The following is a 20,146-nucleotide window of genomic DNA, read 5'->3' as shown; positions in this document are numbered from 1 at the left end:
GTATTTTGAAGCTTCCAAAGCAGTGTTAAACCGCAAAGTAGCATAACATGAACTTTCCTCACAGCAAACGAACGCCCCAGAACAGGAACAATAACCCAAAGGAGGGACGAACTCAACTTCCTGTAACAGAACAGTAAACAGAAATCCTGAAGACTGTTTTCCAACTTCTCCCAATGAGGGAACATGTCTGCAGGAAAAACTGAACACAAAAAAGAGTCAATCAGGGAGGGATCATGGATTCATCTGCTGTGACGAAAGGAAAGAAAATTACCAAGGTAAGAACCTAATTTTCCCTTCCTTGTCATCAGCAGCAGATGAATCCATTATGAATGGGATGTATCAAAGCAATCCCTAGGTAGGGCGGGAACAAGCCACACCACACGCAAGCACTTGTGCTCCAAAAAGCGCGTCCTTCCTGGCAGCCACATCCAGCCTGTAATGACGGGCAAAAGAGAGCTTAGAAGCCCAAGTAGCTGCACTAAATATCTCTTGAAGAGAGAGTGCTCCCGTCTCAGCCCAAGAGGAAGAAATCGCTCTTGTGGCATGTGCCTTAAAGGTGTCAGGGGGAGGCCGGCCAGATAGCAGATATGCAGAAAAAATAGCTTCCTTATGCCAACGAACTATAGTGGCTTTAGACGCTGGAGACCCTCTGCGAGGACCTGACAATAATACAAAAAGGTGATCAGAGGTCCTGAAAGCATTAGACATCTGCAGATACTGCAACAGAGCCCTGCGCACATCCAGAAGGAGCAACTGCCCAAAGGATTCCGGAAACTCCTCCCTAGTAAAGGAGGGCAGATAAATAGGCTGGTTTAGGTGAAACGCTGAAACCACCTTAGGCAGGAAGGAAGGCACTGTACGCACCATTACACCGGACTCTGATAATTGCAGAAATGGGTCTCAACAGGACAGCGCTTGGAGCTCAGACACCCGCCTCGCCGAAGTAATGGCCACGAAAAAGACTGTCTTTAGAGTCACATCCTTCTCCGAAGCTCGCCTCAGCGGCTCGAAGGTCGAACACTGAAGAGCCTTTAATACTAGCCCCAGGTTCCAAGCAGGACAAGGAGCCGCAGCACCCCTCTAAGAAACCGTGCAATGTCCGGGTGCGCAGCCAGGGAGAGGCCAGCGACCTTCCCTCGAAAACATGCCAAGGCTGCCACTTGAACACGCAGGGAATTGTAGGCCAAGCCTTTTTGTAAACCATCCTGCAAAAAGTCAAGAATCGGCAAGACAGAAGCCTGCAAAGGCGTGATCGCTTTAGAAACACTCCAAGCCTCAAACTGGCGCCAGATCCGAGCATAGGCAACGGAAGTGGAAAGCTTGCGGGCCTGCAAGAGTGGAGATGACCTTGTTAGAATAGCCCTCAATTGCGCCCTCTCAATAGCCATGACGTAAGACCAAAGCGGCATGGATCCTCCATGGTCACCGGGCCCTGCGTCAACAGGTTCGGTACCAGAGGCAAGGGAAGGGGAGCTTCCACTAGCATCCGCCAGAGGTCCGCATACCACGGCCGCCTGGGCCAATCCGGGGCAATGAGGATCAACACTCCTTGATGCAGCCGAATTCGCAGGAGTCGCCCTATTAAGGGTCAAGGAGGGAACACATACAGAAGGCCCGGGGGCCAGGGTTGAGCAAAGGCATCCAACCTCACCGAGCGTGGATCTCTCCGTCTGCTGAAAAAGGACGGGACTTTGGCATTTGTGCTTGAGGCCATAAGATCCGCTACGGGCATTCCCCATTTGGCACAGATCTGAAGGAACACTTCGTCTGCCAGTTCCCACTCCGCTGGGTCGATTTGATAGCTGCTTAGAAAACCGGCTTGCACGTTGCTCTGACCTGCTATGTGAGCTGCTGACAGAAGCTGCAGATGTAGCTCGGCCCAGTGGCATATCTAAGCGGCCTCTGCGGCCAGTGCCCGACACTAAGTGCCGCCATGTCGATTTATGCAGGCCACTGCTGTCCTGTTGTCCGACAGAACTCTGACAGCCAGTCCCTCCAGAGTCTTGTGAAAGACCAAAAGAGCCTGAAATAACGCTCTCAGTTCCAAGCGATTGATGGACCATCCCGTTTCCTCGGGTGTCCACAGACCCTGGGCATAGCTTCCCTGGCAATGTGCTCCCCAGCCCTTCAGGCTGGCATCCGTTACTTCCAGGCACCAATCGGGAAGCGCTAGCGGCATTCCTCGCCGCAGCATGCTGTCTGAGAGCCACCACTCCATACTGAGCCGGGCCGCAGGGAACCACGTGAGTCTGCATTGATAATCCTGGGACATAGGAGACAATCGTTGAAGCAGGGCAATCTGCAGAGGTCTCATGTGTGCTCTCGCCCATGGCACCACTTCCAAGGTGGCCGTAAACGACCCCAACAGCTGGACAAAGTCCCAAGCTCGTGGGCGAGGCATCCTCAGGAGCAGACGGACCTGATTCTGAAGCTTGCACCGCCTTTGATCGGGTAGAAAGACAAACCCTGAGGCCATGTCAAACCGGACCCCCCAATATTCTAGAGATTGAGAGGGGGTCAGGTGACTTTTGGGTATATTGACGACCCAGTCCAGAGACTGCAGTACTGAGTCCACTCTGGCTGTTACATGACGACTCTCTACTTCCGAGTCCGCTCTGATGAGCCAGTCGTCTAGGTACGGTGGAACCCGGATACCCTCTCGCCTGAGAAAAGAAGCTACTACCACCATTACCTTGGAAAAGGTTCTGGGAGCTGTGGCGAGGCCAAAAGGCAAGGCCCGAAACTGGAAATGTTTTCCCAACACAGCAAATTGGAGGAACCGTTGGTGCGGGGGCCATATAGGAATGTGCAAGTAAGCTTCTTTTAGGTCAAGAGACGTGTGGAATTCTCTTGGCTGAACCGCCGCAATGACAGAGCGCAGGGTTTCCATGTGAAAATGCCGCACTCTTAGTGACTCGCTGACTTTCTTTAAGTCGAGAATGAGCCGAAAAGACCTGCCCTTTCGCGGCACCACAAAATAAATGGAGTAACGACCGCAGCCGTGTTTGGCGGTAGGCACGGGGATCACCGCTCCAAGGTGCAACAAGACTTGTAAGGTCTCCTCTACCGCCGCCCGTTTGACGGCAGTGCCGCATCGGGACTCCACAAACAGGTCTCTCACCGGGGCACCGAATTCCAATCGGTAACCTTCTCTGATCAGGTCCAGTACCCACTGATCTGAAGTAATCTTGGTCCACTCCTCGAGAAAGAGGGAAAGGCGTCCTCCTACAGCTGTAAAGGAGGAGTGGACCGGCGTCCCATCATTGTGGAGGACGGCCCCGAACTCCTGGCCTTGAGCCTGCCACTGCGGAGCGTTTGTCCAAGCGAAAGGAGTTCCTCAGTTGAAACCCAGCAGAGCGCCCCGGGCGATACCTTCTAGCTTCACGGAAGCGAGGTCTGGAGGAAGAGGGCACCACTTGACCCTTGGAAGAAGGCCGCGGCCTATCCTCAGGTAACCACTGGGGTTTAGCATCCCCCAGGTCTTTAACAATCTTCTCCAACTCCTCTCCAAATAACAGAAGGCCCCGAAAGGGCAACTTCACCAGGCTTTGCTTAGAGGCCATGTCAGCCGCCCAATGCCTTAGCAATAGAAAGCGGCGGGCGGATGTAAGCCGCATTGAGCCTGCCATGAGTGGGAAAGCGCGGGGTACAAATGTAACAAACAAACAGACATCTGTTTAGCCGAAGCTCTGACCAGATCATAGAGGGCATCAGCTAAAAATTACAAGGCCGACTCCATTCACGGTGCAACCTCAGCGAGGGACTCTGCACCATCCGCGGGCTATTCCACTGCCTGTTGTAACCAAGAGAGACAGGCTCGAACAGCATAAGAACTGCAAACAGTCGCCCTTAAGGCTAGGCCCGAAATCTCAAAGGGCCGTTTTAACGCTGATTCCAGCCGCCGGTCCTGAATATCCTTCAGGGCGACCCCTCCCTCTACTGGGAGGGTGGTCTTTTTTGTCACCGCTTTGACTAAGGCATCCACTTTAGGCATCCCAAAACGGGCCAAGTACTCCTCACTCAGAGGGTAAAGATACCCCATCACCCTGGCCACTTTCAAGGGCCCCTCGGGGTCAGCCCATTGAGCAGAAATAAGCTCTTGGATGGAGTCATGCAAAGGAAAGGCACGAGCAGGCTTCTTAGTACTCGCCATCCTCGGATTACCAGAGGAGGCCTCGCCTTGAACAGGGTCATCAATAGAGAGGGCCTGTAAGGCATCAGAGATAAGTGCTGGCAGCTCATCGCGGTGGAAAATCCGGACACAGTGGGATCATCCAGATCCAGTGGCAAACTGGCACCTTCCTCTGGCTCTTCAGACCACGAAGGCCTGCCAGATTTGGGGGGGGGGGGGGGGGGGGGGGGAGGGGGGGTGCGCCACTCTAAGACGGGGAATTTACCCATCTATGCTTAGCATGCACCCAAAGCTCGGGAACATCCACTTCTGATATCAGCCCCGGCCCATCATCCGTCAGAGGGGGACCAGATAGCAACGCAGTGTCAGACACCTGCGGAAGAGCTCTTTTCAGCATGAAGGCCTTATGTAAAATAAGCACAAACTTGGGGGAGAAAAACTCACCCTGACCTCCCGTCTCCAAATTAGGAGCCACGGGGAACGGAGCTCCTCTGGTAGCCTCGGCCCGAGGCACCCCTCTGCTCTCAGACTCCTCCGCAACTGCGGGGGGTCGAGCCATGCGGCGCTTCCAAGATGGCGCCCGCTGCCAGCTCCATCGAGCAGGAAGAATCATCGCTTGCCATGCTGGTACTGGCTCTACCGTCTAAACAGCAAGTTTTACAGAGCCCCGCTGCTGATCTGCGCTTGCCGCAACGGGAATAGCGCTTAACGCCCTCAGCAGCCATCGCCGAAAAACGGTGGAATAAAATTCAAACTGGCGGCTTCGCGCCCAAATCACCCCGATTGGGACGCCGCCCGCGGGCCCTCCCCGGAGGAGCTGAGTACCGCTCTTATCGCCAAGGACCGAGTCCAGGAGCTCCAGTCACACTGCACAGTCAGGAAAAGCCTCAGAAATAGCAGCGCTGAAAAGCACGTTTTTTTTTTTTTTTTTTAACGCTGTGAGGAAAGTTGGAGGCAAACAGCTACAGAGGTACTCCGGAGGCAGAAGAGGGTGGGAAAGGCAGGGAAAGGGCGAACCTATATGCCTGCATCCACACAGGGGGGAGGGTAAGGCATGGAAAGGGCAAACCTATGTGCCTTTAAAGTGGGCTCCACTTAGCCACAACACCCCTGCTACAACTGCCAAAAGCACAGGAGACACCCCAGGCAGAATCTTGAAGGAGCTGAATAAGCTGTGTCCAACCCTGCTGGGAGATAGAGAAATACTGAGAGGCAGATGGAGCTAGCCGTCCTAGAAGCAATATGGTTTTCAGTGTTCTCTATCTCCCCCTGCTGGTAGGTGGACACAACCCATTCGTAATGGATTCATCTGCTGCTGATGACATGGAATGTGGTATTTTAGCTATACCAAAAGATTCAGTGCTCAAGTTCATATGCATGCTGCTGTCACCATCATCTTGCCCCTCCTCCCCCAAATCTCTGACCCATATATACATATGCTTCTCTTTTGCTTGAAAATATATACATAACTGTTAAATATGGAACAAGAAGCTAGGCATTCTGTAAACATTCAACGATGAAGAAAGACCAAAGATTAGACTCTTACACTGATGAGTGGTTGGCCACCATGAATCAAAGGAATTTACTGAAACTGAAATGAGTGGGCATGTGTGTGAAGGCACCCATGAGTTTAGCAGCCACAGCAAATCTCTCTTATTGAGATTGCAATTATCAAAGAGTTCATTCTGATTACATCATTAGAAGTAACCTTTAGTTCTTCGATCTCAACTTTAACAGACTTCATACCCCAGGAAACCTCTTTCTCCACCATTTTCTTTGGCATAAAATTTAGAGTATGCATGGCCCTTCGACAGCTGTCTCCTGTACATCTCAGTACCATAGCTCAAGAAGGAATGCAACTCTTGGAGATGTAGAAGAGACTGTTTGCCCAACTAATCCTGTTATTTACAGAAACATTTGTTACCGGTGAGGAGAAATTATGTCTTATCTGATAATTTTCTTTCCTTTAGTCCTACCAGACCAGTCCAAACCAATGGGTTATGTCCAAGTCCATCCACCAGCAAAAAGAGTCAGAGAAAAAATAGTTCCAAGTAATTTGCCCCCTTAAGGGTATCGTGCAGCCTGGAATGTTCAGTATTTCAAACAGCCAAGCAATAATGCTCATGACAACTATAGCAAAGAACATTGCAAATGCCAGTCAGTAAAACCACTGGGCCTGAGCTGCAATATGTAGTGTGGCTCTTACCCAACTGACAGATAGTTTGTGAGGCAGGATATCCATGCAGAACTGTAATATGAAGTGTAGCTCATATTCGACTGACATACAGATTATTTTACAGAGTCGGGAGACATGGCTTCAGCTACAACCTGTAGTGTGGTTCGTACTCAACTGACATACAGATATTTCACCGAGTCAAGAGCTGTGACTTAAGTACATAGGTATTGCCATACTGGGAAAGACCAAAGGTCCATCGAGCCCAGCATCCTGTTTCCAACAGTGGCCAAGCCATGTCACAAATACCCGGCAAGATCCCAAATATGTAAAAAACATTTTATACTGCTTATCCCAGAAATAGTGGATTTTCCCCAAGTCCATTTAATAACGGTCTATGGACTTTTCCTTTAGGAAGCCGTCCAAACCTTTTTTAAACTCCGCTAAGCTAACCGCCATTACCACATTCTCTGGCAACCAATTCCAGAGTTTAATTACACGTTGAGTGAAGAAAATTTTTCTCTGATTCGTTTTAAATTTACTACATTGTAGCTTCATCGCATGCCCCCTAGTCCTAGTATTTTTGGAAAGCGTGAACAGACGCTTCACATCTACCCGTTCAACTCCACTCATTATTTTATAAACCTTTATCAAAGCACCCCTCAGCCGCCTTTTCTCCAAGCTGAAGAGCCCTAGCCGCTTTAGCCTTTCCTTATAGGGAAGTCGTCCCATCCCCTTTATCATTTTCATTGCCCTTCTCTACACCTTTTCTAATTCCACTATCTTTTTTGAGATGCGGCGACCACAATTCAACACAATATTCGAGGTGAGGTCGCACCATGGAGCGATACAAAGGCATTATAACATCCTCATTTTTGTTTTCCATTCCTTTCCTAATACCTAACATTTTATTTGCTTTCTTAGCCGCAGCAGCACATTGAGCAGAAGGTTTCAACGTATCATCAACGAAGACACCCAGATCCCTTTCTTGGTCCGTGACTCTTAATGTGGAACCTTGCATGACATAGCTATAATTCGGGTTCATCTTTCCCACATGCATCACTTTGCACATGCTCACATTAAACGTCATCTGCCATTTAGACGCCAAGTCTCGTAAGGTCCGCTTGTAATTTTTCACAATCCTCCCGCGATTTAACGACTTTGAATAACTTTGTGTAATCAGCAAATGTAATTACCTCACTAGTTACTCCCATCTCTAGGTCATTTATAAAGCAGCGGTCTCAGCACAGAGCCCTGGGGAATCCCACTAACTACCCTTCTCCATTGAGAATACTGACCATTTAACCCTACTCTTTGTTTTCTATCTTTTAACCAGTTTTTAATCCACAATAGAACACTACCTCCTATCCCATGACTCTCCAATTTCCTCTGGAATCTTTCATGAGGTACTTTGTCAAACGCCTTCTGAAAATCCAGATAGACAATATCAACCGGCTCCCCTTTATCCACATGCTTGTTCACCCCTTCAAAGAAATGTAGATTGGTGAGGCAAGATTTCCCTTCACTAAATCCATGTTGACTTTGTCTCATTAATCCATGCTTTTGAATATGCTCTGTAATTTTGTTCTTAATAATAGTCTCTACCATTTTGCCCGGCACTGACGTCAGACTCACCGGTCTATAATTTCCAGGATCTCCTCTGGAACCTTTTTTAAAAATCGGTGTTACATTGGCCAACCTCCAGTCTTCCGGTACCACGCTCGATTTTAAGGATAAATTACATATTTCTAACAATAGCTCCGCAAGCTCATTTTTCAGTTCTATCACTACTTGAGCCATAGTCCGTAGTGTGGCTCATACTCAACTGTAATACAGATAGCTTACTAAGACAGATGTGTTACCTAATAAAACTCAATATGATAAAATCCAAGAAATGATCTCTGCGCACAATTTACACAACCCAGATGATGTTACCACTACACAGCCCATAGGAATGTTGCTAGCACACAGTACCATGGGAAAGCTGCCACTACTACACAGCACCATGGGGAAGGAGTCACCACCAACATGCAGTACAGCACTACACATCGTAGGACACTGTCACCACTATGCAGCATAGGAGGTTAGTGGCAGCCCACAGCTCCAAATGACCTTGCCACCATGCCGCACAGGAGGCTGCTGCCACTACATAGAATAGGGGGCTACCACCAAGGAGAATGCCACTACTATGTAACAAAGAATGATGTTGCCACAACACTGCCAAGAGCAATGTTTAGACTATGTGGCACAAGTAGACAATGGCATTAGCCATTTGAGCTGTTGCTGTGGAAGTATGGTGCTGTCCACCACGATCAAAGTTAGTGCCACTGCACAGTACAAAAAAAAAAGAAATGCTGCTTCCCCAGCAGAGCAAAAGGAAGTTAACACTGTGAAATACAAAGGCGGATGGGCCTAGTGCAGCCAAAAGGCTAGTTTTCTCTCTTTTCTTTTTTTTTTTAAACTGCCGAGGAACCAAAACTGTGTCTGGAAACAAAATATAAGATTCTGCCACACTGAGAAGCAGAGAACATCATCGTATTTTTCAGTGTAAAACAACTGCCATATCCACTTCCCAGAATAGCAAAGGTAATGAACTAGGGAAAATACTTGCATATAGCCGAATATAGCTGACCTGGCCAAAGAATGTGTCAGCCACAAAAAAAAACAGCTTGCCAATAACAAGAGGCTGAATCACCTTCTGTTGTGAGTAGGAGCAAGGGCCAAACAGAGCAAGAAACAGCAAAATGCAAGGAAGAAACCCAAGAGACCATGTAACTTCATAACAGTTATTGCTGAAGGCTAAACAATTAACATTCCCAGAGAAAAGGGAGCTCTACAACCCCAAACAGAGCTAAGACACAACTGCTGAAATCTAAAAGTAGAAAAGTGTAGCGCTACATAGTGGTGCCCAGGCTTGCTTTTTTTTTTTTTTAAATAGCCAGTTCAGGAAACAGGAGAAGCAAAAGCATTCAATAGATGAGGTCATTAAATCCAGGCTGACTAATCTAAAAGACAATGAGCCTGACAAGAGTCCTGGAGTGAGGCAGAACAGAGTGTAGGAGGGGAGACCTTTACTGAGAGAACACAAGGAATGCTGCCAAAATCAGGTCGGGTAAAAATAAATGGGAGAGCTTAGGCCGGTGATGGCAAACCTATGGCACGCGTGTCAGAGAGGGCACGCGCGCCGCTGGTCGCCTCAGCCCGTTCCAGCCCTCCCTCCCACCCACCCAGCGTCAAGCATTCCTTCGTCCCTCCCTCCCACCCGGCACCAGCCCGCCCGGCCTCCCTCCCTCTGAGCAGAAAATTTAAAAGTCTTCCCTTGTCACTGTTAAAGCCGCGTCAGCAGTAGCAGTGAAAGCGTGCTGCTGGTTCGGCACGCCTTCGGCCTTCCGTCTCTCAAACTCTGGTCCCGCCCTCGTAGGCTGAAAAAGCAAAAATACTTACCTGTAGCAGGTATTCTCCGAGAAGAGAGCTTCATATTCTCACACATGGGTAGACACTGATCCGCGTCGCCCGGTTCGGCATTTATGCCAAAGTAAAAATACAGAGCTTTGTGAAGTGCAAGCCATGCTCCACTACGCATGGGCAAGTGCCTTCCAGACAGCAACGCCACGAGAACGTAGTCATCTCAATTTAAATTTAAAGCAAAAATAAAAATATTCAAGGAGACAACTCCAAGGGGAGGTGGGCAGGACTGCGAGAATATGAAACCTGATGTCCTCAGAGAATACCTGCTACAGGTAAGTATCTTCGCTTTCTCAGAGGACATTCTAACACATGGGGAATCCCTAGAATCTAGGCTCACCCAAAAACAAACACAGGTCAATTGGGCCTCGCAATGGCAAGGACATAACACAGATTAACCAGAAACTATATACAATTTGAATGAGGGTGCAGCATGGAACAGAATAAAATAGGCCTAGGAGTGTGGAGTTGGATTTTAGACCCCAAACAGATTCTGCAACACTGACTGCCCAAACTAACTGTCGCGTCAGGTATCTTGCTCAAGGCAGTAGTAGTGAGATGTGAATGTGTGAACTGATGAACATGTTGCAGTCTTGAAAATTTCTTCAATGGAGGCTGACCTCAAGTGGGCTACCGATGCAGCCATGGCTCTGACATTATGAGCTGTGACATGGCCCTCCAAGGTCAGCCCAGCCTGGGCATAAGTGAATGAAATGCAATCTATCAGCCAAATTGAGATGGGAAAATGAGGTTCTTACCTTGGTAATTTGCTTTCCTTTAGTCATAGCAGATGAATCCATTATGAATGGGTTGTGTCCATCAACCAGCAGGGGGAGATAGAGAGCACTGAAAAACCATAGTGCCTTATGGCCAGCTAACTCCATCTACCTCTTCAGTATTTGAAGCTTCCAAAGCAGTGTTACACCGCAAAGTAGCATAACATGAACTTTCCTCACAGCAGATGAACACCCCAGAACAGGAGCAATAACACAAAGGAGGGACGAACTCAACCTCCTATAACAGAACAGAAATCCTGAAGACTGTTTTCCAAACTACTCCCAATGAGGGAACATATCCACAGGAAAAACTGAACATAAAACAACATCAATCATACAATGAATCACTGAGGGAGGGCTCATGGATTCATCTGCTAAGACTAAAGGAAAGAAAATTACCAAGGTAAGAACCTAATTTTCCCTTCCTTGTCATCAAGCAGATAAATCCATTACGTATGGGATGTATCAAACCAATCCCTAGATAGGGAGGGAACAAGCCACACCACGCGCCAGCACTTGTGCTCCAAAATGCGCGTCTCTCCTGGCGGCCACATCCAGCCTGTAATGTCGGGCAAAAGAGAGCTTAGAAGCCCATGTCGCTGCACTGCATATCTCTTGAAGAGAGAGTGCTCCAGTTTCAGCCCAAGAAGGGGAAATCGCTTTAGCAGCACACCAAGCCTCAAATTGGCGCCAAATTGGCGCCAAATCCTGGCATAAGCCACGGAAGTGGAACACTTTCAGGCCTGTAGGAGAGTGGAAATGACTTTACTGGAATAACCCTTGTCTCTCAATTGCGCCCCTCTCAATAGCCATGCCAGACGACCAAAGCAGCAGGCGTCCTCCATGGTCACCGGTCCCTGTGACAACAGATTTGGTACCAGAGACAAAGGAAGGGGAGCGTCTACCAGCATCCGCCGGAGGTCCGCAATACACGGACTCCTGGGCCAATCCGGGGCAATGAGAACCACCTCTCCTTAATGCAGCCGAATCTGCAGGAGTACTCGCCCTATCAAGGGCCACGGAGGGAAAACATACAGGAGGCCCTGAGGCCAGGGTTGAGCCAAGGCATCCAACCCCGCCGAGCGAGGATCTCTCTGTCTGCTCTAAAAGCACGGGACTTTGGCATTTGTGCTTGAGGCCATAAGATTCGCTACGGGCATCCCCCACTTGGCACAGATCTGAAGAAACACTTCGTCTGCCAGTTCCCACTTCGCTGGGTTGATTTGATGCCTGCTTAGATAATCGGCTTGCACGTTGCTCTGACCTGCAACGTGAGCTGCTGACAGAAACTGCAGATGTAGCGCGGCCCAGTGGCAAATTTGCGCAGCCTGCGCAGCCAGTGCTCTGCACTGAGTGCCACCTTGTCGATTTATGTAGGTCACTGCTGTTGTGTTATCCGACAGAACTCCGAGAGCCAATCCTTCCAGGGTCGAGTGAAAAGCCAGAAGAGCCTGGAAAATCGCTTTCAACTCCAAGCGATTGATGGACCACTCCGACTCCTCGGGTGTCCAGAGACCCTGGGCATGCCTTCCCCGGCAGTGTGCACCCCAGCCCTTCAGGCTGGCAGCCGTTACCACCAGGCACCAATCGGGAAGCGCTAGCGGCATTCCTCGCCGCAGCATGCTGTCTGAGAGCCGTCACTCCATACTGAGCCGGGCCGCAGGGAGCCACGTGAGTCTGCACTGATAATCCCGAGACATTGGAGACCATCGCTGAAGCAGGGAGCACTGCTGAGGTCTCAGGTGCGCTCTCGCCCAGGGCACCACTTCCAAGATGGCCGTCATCGACCCTAACAGCTGGACAATGTCCCAAGCTCGCGGGGGCGAGGCATCCTCAGGAGCAGACGGACCTGGTTCTGAAGCTTGCACCACCTTTGCTCGGGAAGAAAAACAAACCCCGAAGCTGTGTCAAACTGGACCCCCAAATATTCTAGAGATTGAGAGGGGGTCAGGTGACTTTTGGCCATATTGACGACCCAGCCCAGAGATTGAAGTACTGAGACCACTCTGGCTGTTACCTGATGACTCTCCTCTGTCAAGTCCGCTCTGATGAGCCAGTCATCTAGGTACGGGTGAACCCGAATACCCTCTCGCCTGAGAAAAGCAGCTACTACCACCATTACCTTGGAAAAGGTTCGGGGAGCTGTGGCGAGGCCAAAAAGCAAGGCCCGAAACTGGAAATGTTTTCTCATCACCGCAAACCGAAGAAACCTTTGGTGCGGGGGCCAAATAGGAATGTGCAAGTAAGCTTCTTTCAGGTCCAGAGACGTGAGAAACTCTCCTGGCTGTACCACCGTAATGACGGAGCGCAGGGTTTCCATGTGAAAATGCAGCACTCTTAGAGACTTGTTGACTTCTTTTAAGTCGAGGATGGGCCGAAAAGACCCTCCTTTTCGCGGTACCACAAAGTAAATGGGAGTAACGGCCAGAGCCGTGTTCTGCGGGAGGCACCGGAGACACCGCCCCTAGGTGAATCAAGCCTTGCAAGAACTCCTCTACCGCCGCCCGTTTGACGGCAGAACCGCATCGGGACTCCACAAACACGTCTCGCACCGGGGCATTGAATTCTATTCTGTAGCCATCTCTGATCCGGTTCAAAACCCACTGATCTGAGGAAATCTTGACCCACTCCTCGAGAAAGAGGGAAAGCCGTCCTCCTATTGCAGGAATCGAGGAGAGGGCCGGCGCACCATTGAGAGGGTCGCCCTTGAACTCCAGGCCTTGAGCCGGTCGCTGCGGAACACTTGTCTGAACGAAAGGAGTTCCTCTGCTGAAAGCGGGCACGAGAAGTGAACCCAGCAGAACGCCCCGGGCGGTACCTTCTAGCTTCACAGAAGCGAGGTCTGTAAGAGGAGGGAACCGCCTGACCCTTGGAGAGAGGCCTCGGCCTATCCTCGGGTAAGCGCTGGGGTTTAGCATCCCCCAGGCCTTTAACAATTTTCTCCAACTCCTCACCAAATAGGAGAAGGCCTTGGAAGGGCAAATTCACCAACCTTTGCTTAGAGGCCATGTCAGCCGCCCAATGCCGTAGCCATAAAAAGGCGGCGAGCTGCCACCGCCACAGCCATCTGTTTAGCCAAAGCTCTGACCAGATCATAAAGGGCGTCAGCCAAGGCCGACTCCATCCGCGGTGCCACCTCAATAAGGGGCTCCGCTCCATCCGCTGGCTGTTCCACTGTCTGTTGCAACCAAGCGAGGCAGGCTCGGGCAGCATAACAGCTGCATGCAGACGCCCGTAAGGATATGCCTGAAATTTCAAAGGACCATTTCAGAGCTGATTCCAGGCATCGGTTCTGCATGTCCTTCAGGGCAACTCCTCCTTCTACTGGGAGGGTAGTCCTCTGTCACAGCCGTGACTAGGGCATCCACTTTAGGCACAGCTAGGCGCGCCAAATGCTCCTCACTTAGAGGGTACAATTACCCCATTGCCTTGGTAACTTTCAAAGGCCCCTGGGGTCAGCCCATTGAGCCGAAATAAGCTCTTGGATGGAGTCATGCAAAGGAAAGGCTCGAGCAGGCTTCTTAGTACTTGCCATCCTTGGATTACCAGAGGGGGCTTTGCCACTCCCAGAATCTTCAATAGAGAGGACCTGCAAGGCATCAGAAATAAGCGCTGGCAGCTCGTCGCGGTGGAAAATCCTCACCGTGAAAGGATCATCTGGATTCGGTGGCAATCCTGCACCTTCCTCTGGCTCTTCAGGCCACGGCCTGCCAGACCCCTCAGAATCCTCACATCCCGACCACGGGGGGGGGGGGGGGGGGGGGGGGGGGGGGGCGGCGCCACTCTCTGAAGGGAATTAACCCTTCTGCGCTTGTCTTGCGGCCAGCTGTCAGGGGAAAACGCGCCTGACAGCTATCCGAGGCCGGGTTCCACTGGAGGGGGAACATATAGCAAGGCAGAATGAGAGCCCTGCGGGAAAGCTCTTTTTAACATTAATGCTTTATGCAGCAGCAACACAAACTCAGGGGGGAAGGGCTCACCCTGGCCTCCCGGGTCCAGTCCGGGGATAGAAGCTCCCCTGTTAGCCTCCACACAAGGCTCCCCTCCAGATTCAAACCCCTCCGCTTCTGCGGGCGTCACGCCATGCGGCGCGTCCAAAATGGCGCGCGCTGCAAGCTCCACTGAGCGGGAAGAAACATCGCTCGCCATGCGCGGGCCGGCCCTGATGTCTGAAGAGCACGATTTACAGGGCCCTGCTGGGGATCTGCACTTGCCACAAAGGGAACAGTGCTTAACTACCTCTACAGCCATCGCCGAAAACAGCGGAAAATTCAAAAATGGCGGATTCACGCCAAAATCGTCCCGATCACGGGCCCTCCCCGGAGGAGCTACAAAACGCTCTTACCTCACCAGACCGAGTCCATAGAGCTCCGGTCGCGCTGCACAATCAGAAGGAAACCTCTTTTCTGGAACCGCAGTGCCAAAGCGCGACGCAACTTTTTTTTTTTTTTTTAACGCTGTGAGGAAAGTTAGAGGCAACAGCAATAGAGGCAAATTTCCAACTCCGGAGGATCAGTAGAGTGGGAAAGGCAGGGAAAGGGCTAACCAATGTTCCTGCATCCACAAAGGAGAGTGTGGGAAAAGACAGGGACAGGGCAAACCTATGTGTCTACATCCACATCAGGGGCTGGGTAAGGCAGGGAAGGGAAAATTAGGTTCTTACCTTGGTAATTTTCTTTCCTTTAGTCATATCAGATGAATCCATGAGCCTCCCTCAGTGATTCATTGTGTGAGTGATGTTGTTTTATGTTCAGTTTTTCAGTGCTCTCTATCTCCCCCTGCTGGTTGATGGACACAACCCATTCGTAATGGATTCATCTGCTTGATTTATTTTTTATTTATTTTTGTTACATTTGTACCCCGCGCTTTCCCACTCATGGCAGGCTCAATGCGGCTTACATGGGGCAAAGGAGGGTTAAGTGACTTGCCCAGAGTCACAAGGAGCTGCCTGTGCCTGAAGTGGGAATCGAACTCAGTTCCTCAGTTCCCCAGGACCAAAGTCCACCACCCTAACCACTAGGCCAGTCCTCCACTTGATGACAAGGAAAGTGAGTTTCCCGATGGAGACCCCCATTCTGCTGGGATCAAAAGAAACAAAAAGCTGGACGAACTGTCTGTGGGGCCTTGTCCGCTCCATGTAGTAGGCTAATGCTCTCTTGCAATCCAAGGTGTGCAAGCTGCTTTCTCCAGGATGGGCATGAGATCGGGGAAAGAATTTTGGTAAGACAATCTGATTCAGATGGAACTTCGACTCCACCTTCAGCAGGAACTTAGGGTGCGTGCGGAGGACTATTCTGTTGTGATAAAACCTAGTATAAGGTGCATCCACTACTAAGACCTGAAGCTCACTAAGTAACAGTCACCAAGAAAACGACCTTCCAGGTCAAGTACTTTAGATGGAATGAATTTAGTGGTACAAAATGAGCTTTCAACAGCTCGGTGGAGATTTAACAGGGGGCTTTGACAAAAGCAAACTTCTCATGAAGCGAACTAAGGCTGTCCAAAGATAGGCTTATCTTCTACACGTCAATGTTAAGCACTAATTTATTTATTTATTTATTGCATTTGTATCCCACATTTTCCCACCTTTTTGCGGGTTCAGTGTGGCTTACAATAAGAAATGAATGATGGAAGTACAATTTGTTACAGATTGGTTATGGATTACATTGTGCAGAATTATGCGAGACAATCGAAGTGTCGTTAAGGAGTGCAACAATGGAACACAAACATTGAACATTGGAAGGAGACAATGGGAGCTTGAAGGGAAATATTAAGGCGTAAAGACATATGGTATACATATTTCTGTGAGTAAAGGTATGAGTGATGTGGGATTACGGGGATGAGAGTTCAGAAGTGGATTTATAGTGCATTACTAAACAGTAAGTGTGGATTTTATGTGCTTTGGCTCTTTCCGTAAATTTTTTCAAAAAAATGGGTCTTCAATGATCTGCGGAAGGAAGTTTGCTTGTGGATTGCATAAGGTGAACCCTTATGGACTTGGTCTTGAGACCAGACTCAGACAAGTATAGAACGTACTCAAGCAGAGTCTTTGTAGGACAAGTAAGAGGATCTAGGGCCCTGCTCTCACACCAGATGGCAAAACTCCTCCATTTAAAAGAGTAATATCTCTTAATGGAATCTTTCCTGAAACCCAATGTAAATACAGTAAAAAAAAAATTGGTACCTGGAGGTTTTGGAGGTGGTCTGGGTCTCTTCTGACTCATTTCCTGGGTGTGAGGCTGATCCGGGCCTGTCCTGGTGGGGCTGGCCTATTTTGAGTCCTTTTAGGCTGTTGTATTTTCTTTAGGGTTCAGGGCATTCCTGACTCATTTCGGGTCCCCTCTGGGCTGATTTCTGGGAAAGGTCCAGAACAGGAGTTGGCATAAGTTGCGACCAGCTTTGATGGTTGGCTGTAAGTCAGGGGAAAAGCAGGCAGGAGGGTGGTCAGTTAGGGCTTTGCCTGCTGAGTGGAAGCACTACTGAGCATGTGCAGGTTTAGTGTTGTTTAGTATGTCTCCAGAGCTTCGGGTAGGCCAAAAATAAAGCTTAGGCTTTGAAATTGTGAAAATTAATATTTTTGTAGTTAAGGAAATCCAGGGAGTTGTTTCAGGCTTTTTTTTTTTTTTTTGGGGGGGGGGGGGGGGGTCTGGCTAAAGGAAGTTGATTTAGGGCTGGTTTGTGGAAGAACGCAGTTTCAAGGGGCTGCGCATCTTTGGGCACATATTTGAAAATCTTAAAGGTTATACATGATAGAAAGGAATTTTAGGAAACTTATTAAGTAGTTAATGGGAAATTTTAGGGGTTATTTAGTTGTTTAGGGTGAGGAAAACGTGACTCACAAGTTATGGCGGATTTTTAAAAAATAAAGTTGTGGGAAGGTCTAAAGAGATGTGCTATACATGTACAGTGAGCGGGGAATAGGTAATAAATACAGGTGCCAAAATATGGGAGAAAATGTTTCTGCACTATTAAAGTCTATGGGATTTTTAGTTTTAAATTGGAGCTGACATTCAAAGATTCAGAATTCCATTTCCACAGTACGAACTGTGACTTTCTTGTAAGACTTTTGATTGGTCAGTAAGGGGTAGATGATGTCACAGACTGCTGGTTGTTATGGAGATAGCCTGAGGCTTGAGGGAAGAATTGGGTTACCATATTCTGTCCCCCCAAAAGGAGGACACATGCCCCCCCCACACCCCACCCCGTACCCTTTCACTCCCCACCCCGTACCCTTTCACACCCTCGCTCCACCCCGTCACATTTTCCCCTCCTCCCTGTCACACACCCCGTCACCCCCCTCCCCTTACCACTGCCCTGGTGGTCTAGTGACCTCTTCCGCCTTCGGGGCAGGAAAGAGCCCCCTCTTTCCTGCCCGGAGCGTTGCCCTGCATGCATCCTTCCTGTTGCTGATCTCGACGCCGATTCAAAATGGCCGCCGAGTTGAAGTCTCGCGAGGTCACTTCAACTGTCAGCGGCCATTTTGAATCGGCGCCAAGATCAGCAACAGGAAGGATGCATGCAGGACAACGCTCCGGGAAGGAAAGAGGGGGCTCTTTCCTGCCCCGCAGGTGGAAGAGGTCACTAGACCACCAGGGCAGTAGTAAGTAAGGGGAGGGGGAGGATAGCAATCTGCCCATTTGTCTGCCCACCAGCCTGCCCATTTGTCCAGAAATCCGGACAAACGGGTAGATTGGCAAACCCTCCCGGTTGCCTGGACATGTCCTCAAAAAGAGGACATGTCCGGGTAAATCCAGACATATGGTAACCCTAGGGAGGAAGCTGCACCAGTAAAGGGAGGGTGCTGTTTTTATGTGCTCTCCAGAGGAATAAATATCAGGGCCTGGAGAATTTTGAGAAAGGCAGGTTTGTGTTGTGGCCACCAGGAATAAAGTTAGTGGGAACATTAAATAAGTCTGGATGGGTTATATAGCATGAAAGGCTGGTATTAATTCTGACCTGAAAAGGGAAGTGAGGCCTTTCACTCTCCAAAGAGGGCAGAGAAAACCCTTACTATATTTTTCGGAGTGACCCTCGGGAGAAAGGCCGGTATTGGGGAGGTTCAGAGCTTTAGGACTCAGACCCTGAGGTTAATACTGAGGGGAAATCCTTTGTGGCTGAGCAGAACAGATTAAGGGCAGATTCCTGATGGTAAAAGGGAATGCAGACATATGGGAGTCAAATTTTCTCCTTATTAATAAGACAGACAGAAATGTCTAAGCTTTAGTGGTGCTGCAGAACCAGAGTCACAGCAGAGAGCCAGTGCTGCAGAACCAGAGACACACCAGAGAGCCAGTGCTGCAGAATCAGAGCTACAGCAGAGAACAGAACCAAAGGGCGAGTGTGAGGAAAACCAAAGATGGACAGCCTCTGAAGGGAATCAAGTCTTGCAAGTATAAGTTTTTTTCTTGTGTGCACATGTTTTTGTTTTTTTAGAAAAATGTATGCCTCTGAGACATTAAAATAGAGACTAAAGCTTTAGTATGTGGAGAAGCTTTATGACATAAACCTTTAAGAAAACACTTCAGATTACTTACCTGAAGAATGGATCCTGTAGAGCTCCAAACCTGAGAAAAAGAAGAGCAGAGACAAACTTCAGCACAGAGAAATACCTTCTTTGATAATGTTTAAGTAAAAGCAAAGTTTAAACAAAGGTAAATATACTTATTTGATAAAGACTCCACAGTGGGAATGAAAAGTTTTTTTTACCACTGGAAAACTGAGTAGTTAAGAAAAGAATACCTTAAATGTTATTGTTAGTGCAATGACTGTTGAGAGGCGTTATGTTTTTTTTTTTAATTTTTATTTATCATTTTCAAAATACAATTTACATTTAAGTAAACATAGGAAAATCAGGTAAATTCAAAGGCATATTTTCCCCCTCCCCTATAACTCAGGGGGTGATAAAGGAAATTACATTGTTACTTAGTCCCCAATATGAAATCAAGATATAAGGAAATGAAATTAGGGAGAAAAAAAAAAAAAAAACTAATTATAAGGGCAGAGCCCAGTTCCTGCTAGCGGTTTCAGCTCCCTACTGGGGTGACCAGAACTTTTTCGCCACCACTCTCTTTAACAATTATAAACTGTCTCAGCTTATCTGGTTCAAAAAATACATAAAACATTGTATTTAAGGAAATTATACATCTACAAGCAAATTTCAATTTAAATGTGCCCCCTAGGGCAAGAACTCGGGGCCTAAGTCCCAGAAATTCTCGTCTCCTTCTCTGAGTATTTTTACTAAGATCAGGAAAAATTTGTATTTTAGATCCAAAAAACTGGGCAGCCATATGTCTGAAGTAAAGTCTGAAAACATGATTCCGATCTGTTTCAAAAGCGAAGGTAGCAAGAAGAGTTGTACGCTCAGTTACGACTTCTAAAGATGATGTTTCTAAGAGTTGTGTCAAATTCATTTCCGGAGACTCTATCTGAGCTACATTAGCTCCTGTAATATAGAATGCTTTCACAATAGGAGGCATAGCTTCTTTTGGAATAGCAAGTACTTCAAGGAAATATTTTTTCAGCATTTCTATGGATGATATTAAAGGAGTCTTAGGAAAATTCAAAAATCTCAGGTTGTTACGCCTGAGTTGATTATCAAAA

At 48.6% G+C, this 20,146-nt stretch overlaps 1 protein-coding gene across 1 annotated transcript in view; it reads right to left on the bottom strand.

Annotated features, from left to right (window-relative positions):
• ZNF518B (zinc finger protein 518B) overlaps window positions 1–19,313 on the bottom strand; it is a 30,896-nt gene extending 11,583 nt beyond the window's left edge. Inside the window, 2 exon segments of the mRNA XM_030191188.1 lie at window positions 16,731–16,956; window positions 19,081–19,313. The gene's annotated coding sequence lies outside the window, so the exon portion shown is untranslated.
• Window positions 19,314–20,146: the final 833 nt, after the last annotated feature.

Source organism: Microcaecilia unicolor, chromosome 2 (assembly GCF_901765095.1).
Source record: "Microcaecilia unicolor chromosome 2, aMicUni1.1, whole genome shotgun sequence".
Lineage (NCBI taxonomy): Eukaryota > Metazoa > Chordata > Amphibia > Gymnophiona > Siphonopidae > Microcaecilia > Microcaecilia unicolor.
The sequence above is the reverse complement of the archived record's forward strand: the minus strand, read 5'-3'. Positions and strand labels throughout refer to the sequence as shown.